At 41.5% G+C, this 5,147-nt stretch overlaps 1 pseudogene; it reads right to left on the bottom strand.

Annotated features, from left to right (window-relative positions):
• Window positions 1-404: 404 nt before the first annotated feature.
• LOC134312527 (E3 ubiquitin-protein ligase TRIM21-like) lies at window positions 405-3,498 on the bottom strand (annotated as a pseudogene).
• Window positions 3,499-5,147: the final 1,649 nt, after the last annotated feature.

Here is a 5,147-nt window from a genome sequence, read left to right as displayed (position 1 = left end):
GTTAGCTCTATTACAACAGTGCATATGCTTAGCTCCGCCTTCCCCACACTCAACTCTTACGAGATGTCTCTTAAAGACACAGTACGCTGTGTCTGTTACAACAGACAGATGTGCATTACACAAGCCATGCAATAAAAAATAATATTGATGAAGTGTCATATTGATGGCATAAAATAAAATCTATTTAGACTTTTCAGAACAAAAACATCACAGAATACATAAAATAATATAAAACATAAGACTCCATGTAACACCTTACAATGCTTACAATATCGCTGGCCAAGGAGAGCCGTGGACCATCACACGACCCCTACAACACACGTCCAGTCATGTCAGAGGGGTTTCCAGTGTTGCTTGGGTAAGTACTTACATATTCCAGGTGCACATAATATTGCATTCACTAATTAGGATTGAACTTGACTAACAGGGCAGATGATCAGTGGTGCTGAATTTTCACCTTCATCATTGAGACAGGGACTGAAGTATGGACAGAGTTTCTCAGTGAAAGACTGACCAGTGAAAGAGTAGATATGAGACTCATTCTCAACATCATAGAAGGAGACCAAACCCTCCTCATAATCCACAAACACCCCCACCTTCTGAGGAGCCTGTTTCAATGAGAGGAGGACAGAGGGATAACCCAGAGCCCCATATTCAGTTTTATCTCTCAGCCACACAGACCAATATCCATTTTTAGGACTTGCTGTAATCTCCCCCTTCCTGTTACTGGACTCTCTGGTCACTCCTAAATCCCACTTAGTCTTCCCTTTAACCTGAACCTCATAGTAAAATCTTCCTGAGGAGAATCCCTCCTTTCCCAGCACACCGACACATTCATCAAATCTCTCTGAATTATCAGGAAGGTTCTGTCGTTTGTCTCCACATGTAACTTGTTTTCCATCATCAGACAGGATCAGGTAAGAATTTGCTGTATCAGGAACCAGAATCACGTCCACTGAGAGAAAGAGACACAATTTACACCCATTTTATCGTTACACAGTGTGTATTAATGAAGAAATCTAGATTTTATCATGTGATGAGTGAGAGCTCACAAACCTGCATGTTGTTAAATTCTCTTCAGTTCTGGTTGGAATAAAATAAGGAACAAAATTATTTACTGCTAGAAATCATTTCTGTTAGAAACTGGATTATTTTAAAGTGATGATTATAAAGCACAATTTGAAGCTGGAACATGAACACTAACCAACACACAGTGTGGTGACCAACACTTACAGAAGCTTCAATACAGAATTAAAAATAACAGCAAGTAACAGCAGCTTCAACTTATGGTTAAACTATTACCAGATAAATGTAAGTCATAAGTAATTTCTCTGCTCAAACTCACAAGATCGTACAGATAATGATCACTTACCCATACTGACATTCATCTTCATTACTTCATCAACACATTCCTGAAGCTGAGATCGAGCTCTGCTCAGAGTCTCCACATCCAGATGAGGCTGAATACTGACATCAGTCCAGTTGTTGGTGGGTGGAGGTCTGCACAGGGACGGGTAAATCTACAGTACAGCAGGAGAGAGGAGAAATCCCTCAGCATGACCAGTGCTGTCCTGTCATGTGCTGCATTACTATTGAGAAACAGAGGGACTCTGACCTGTAGGAGGTGGAGATGATCCTCAGTGTTGGAGATCTGCTCCAGCTCAGTGTTTCTCCTCTTTAGCTCAGTGATTTCCTGCTCCAGATCTTTAATGAACTCTTCAGCCTGACGCTCGGCTGCTCTCTGCTTCTCTTCCATCACCTTCAGTAGCTCAGCCTGGTTTCTCTCAATGCTGTGTATCAGAGCTCTGAAGATCTCCATGCTGTCAGCTTTCTCCTTCTCTGTGTTTTTCTATCAGGAGAAACATCGTCATTTATGTAGTGTTATTAGAAATAGCAGTTTTACTCATGTGTCATTAGAAACGAGGATTAATCAAGTAGATAAAGACTTTTCTTACTTCATTAAGTTCTACAGAATGTTTGATTTCTTTGATCTTCTTCAGTCGGTCCTGGATCATCTGCTCAACTTCTGCTTTTGTTACTCCCAGCTGAGTCGGTAAAATATATAAGCTGTGTTTACAGAAATGATTGGAATTCTGCAGAAGTGGTACTAATGTAATTATACTTCTAAACTGCACTCACTTTCATATAAAATGGTTTATTGGAATAAAGAGTAAGAAAAATCTAGAATAAGAAATATTAGGCACTCAGGTGGCGCAGCGATAAAACACGCTAGCACACCAGAGCTAACATTTCACACTCATTGGTTTAAAACTCAGCTTTGCTAACTGGCTGGGCTGGGAACCTACATGAACAATGATTGGCTGTTGTTCATACAGATGGGAGCCGGATAAAGGACTGTCTTATGACTGATGCAATTACGATCTCTGCTGGCTGATTGATGGCATCTGCACAGAGACGGGGAAAGAGTGTTGATCAGGGTGTGGCTCTCTGTACTCAAAGCTGATCCACATATGCACCCGCCTAGTGCAGGCGAAAAGAGAGAAATCCAAAATTTGGCCTCAGTAACCACCATCCTTTCCATGCGTAAATAATTGTACCGATTATTTGCTTCTTGATATATCTAACTGAATATAAAAATGTAGGTGTGTAATTTTAAAGCCGTTGTCTGATTTATGAAATCAAACATTAAAAAAATAAAACATTTACCTCATTACTATTTTTGGAAAGTTTACCTCTGTGTTATTCCAAATTTATGTCCCAGCAAAACAGTAAGTATAGGAGGACCATCACTCAGGTGGAGAAAAAATTACAAATTAAATATAAACACTGTTATAAAATTTTAGTCTGAGACTAAATTAATCAATCACAAACATTTTCCAGAAGATTTTTAAATCCTCTTTACTGAGATGCAAATAATTCTGGAGCTCAATGTATAAGATCTCTCACCTTCTTCTCTGCACTCTCCTCCTCTATAGGAACTGTGTTGTGGTTCTTGTGGTCTCCTTCAGTGCAGAACTGACACACACATGTCTGGTCGTCTCTACAGAACATCTCCAGAGGTCTCTCATGTTTCTGACAGATTTAATCCTCCAGGTTCTCCACAGGATCTATTAGTTTGTGTTTCCTGAATGAAGAAACTTTCTCATGAGGTTCCAGGTGAGTCTTGCAGTAAGAGGTCATACAGATCAGACAGGACTTCAGAGCTTCATGTTTCTTCTCACTGCAGAAGTCACAGAACACCAGAGATTTGGTAGGTTCTCCTGCGGTGCTGCTTGATTTGACCTGAACTGGCTTCCTAAACTGAGCAGCCAGTCCAGAGATGAAGGTGTTAACATGTAGTTCAGGTCTTCTGGGGAAATTTGTCTTACTGGACTTACATACTGGACACTGACAGTGTGAACTGGTGTCCCAGAACTCTTTGATACAGGTCATGCACAAGTTGTGTCCACATGGAGTAGAGACTGGATCAGTGAACAAATCCAGACAGATGGAGCACTGGAGCTGATCTTCAGACAGGAAACTGCTGGAGGAAGCCATGACTGATAGAGAAGATACAGAGACACAATAATGATTCATATATTCATTTATTTATTGTCCATTTAACCACCCATCCTATTCTGGGTCACAGTGGGTACAATTAACTGGGCAAAGGGTAGAAAACACACCAGACAGGTCACCAGCCCATTACAGGGCAAGCAAACACACACACACACACACACACACACACACACACACAGACACACACACACAAACACACACACACACACATACACACACCCCTAACAGCAAACAGTTTGCTTTGTTACTGTGTGACAGTGTGGTAAACCAGCTGTACAGCCGAGAACAGGAGGAATTGGACCATATAGTTAGGACTGCACAATGGATGGGTACTAAGCTCCCAAAACTGGACACAGTTTATACCAGTCACCTACATAAGAGGGCTAGGAACATCATCAAAGACTTAACCCACCCAGGTCACAGACTGTTTGTCCCCTCCCATCGGGAAAAAGATTCAGGACAATTAAGACCCAAACAAACAGACTGAGGAACTTAAGAAGCTTTTTACCTTAGCTGTAGCCTCTATTACACCTCCACCCCCCCCCCCCCCCCACCTCACACCCAGACACACACCCATAGCTTCTAAGACAGCAAATCAAACTGTTTTGAACTCTGCCCTCCCCAAACTGCTATTTAATGCACAGATCACTTACATATATACTATTACATCTTACTATTACTATATACACCGATCAGCCATTAAAACCACCTCCTTGTTTCTACACTCACTGTCCATTTCATCAGCTCCACTTACCATATAGAAGAACTTTGTAGTTCTACAATTACTGACTGTAGTCCATCTGTTTCTCTGCATGCTTTGTTAGCCCCCTTTCATGCTGTTCTTTAATGGTCAGGACCCCCACAGGACCACCACAGAGCAGGTATTATTTAGGTGGTGGATCATCCTCAGCACTGCAGTGACACTGACATGGTGGTTGTATGTTAGTGTGTGTTGTGCTGATATGAGTGGATCAGACACAGCAGCGCTGCTGGAGTTTTTAAACACCTCACTGTCACTGCTGGACTGAGAATCGTCCACCAACCAAAAATATCCAGCCAACAGCGTCCTGTGATTACTGATGAAGGTCTAGAAGATGACCGACTCAAACAGCAGCAATAGATGAGCGATTGTCTCTGACTTTACATCTACAAGGTGGACCAACTAGGTAGGAGTGTCTAATAGAGTGGACAGTGAGTGGACACAGTGTTTAAAAACTCCAGCAGTGCTGCTGTGTCTGATCCACTCATACCACCACAACACACACTAACACACCACCACCATGTCAGTGTCACTGCAGTGCTGAGAATCATCCAGCACCTAAATAATACCTGCTCTGTGGTGGTCCTGTGGGGGTCCTGACCATTGAAGAACAGGGTGAAAGGGGGCTAAAAAAGCATGCCGAGAAACAGATGGACTACAGTCAGTAATTGGAGCTGATAAAATAGACAGTGAGTGTAGAAACAAGGAGGTGCTTTTAATGTTATGGCTGATCAGTGTATACTCTACATATATACTATTTGTGCAATAATAATAATTATTATTACTACCTGTTTGTGCTGTACCAAGTTTATATCTATATATATATATATATATATATATACAGTGTATCACAAAAGTGAGTACACCC

The sequence above is a fragment of the Trichomycterus rosablanca genome, chromosome 4 (assembly GCF_030014385.1).
Source record: "Trichomycterus rosablanca isolate fTriRos1 chromosome 4, fTriRos1.hap1, whole genome shotgun sequence".
Lineage (NCBI taxonomy): Eukaryota > Metazoa > Chordata > Actinopteri > Siluriformes > Trichomycteridae > Trichomycterus > Trichomycterus rosablanca.
Note: the sequence above shows the minus strand (reverse complement) of the source record. Positions and strands in the feature narration are given on the sequence as shown.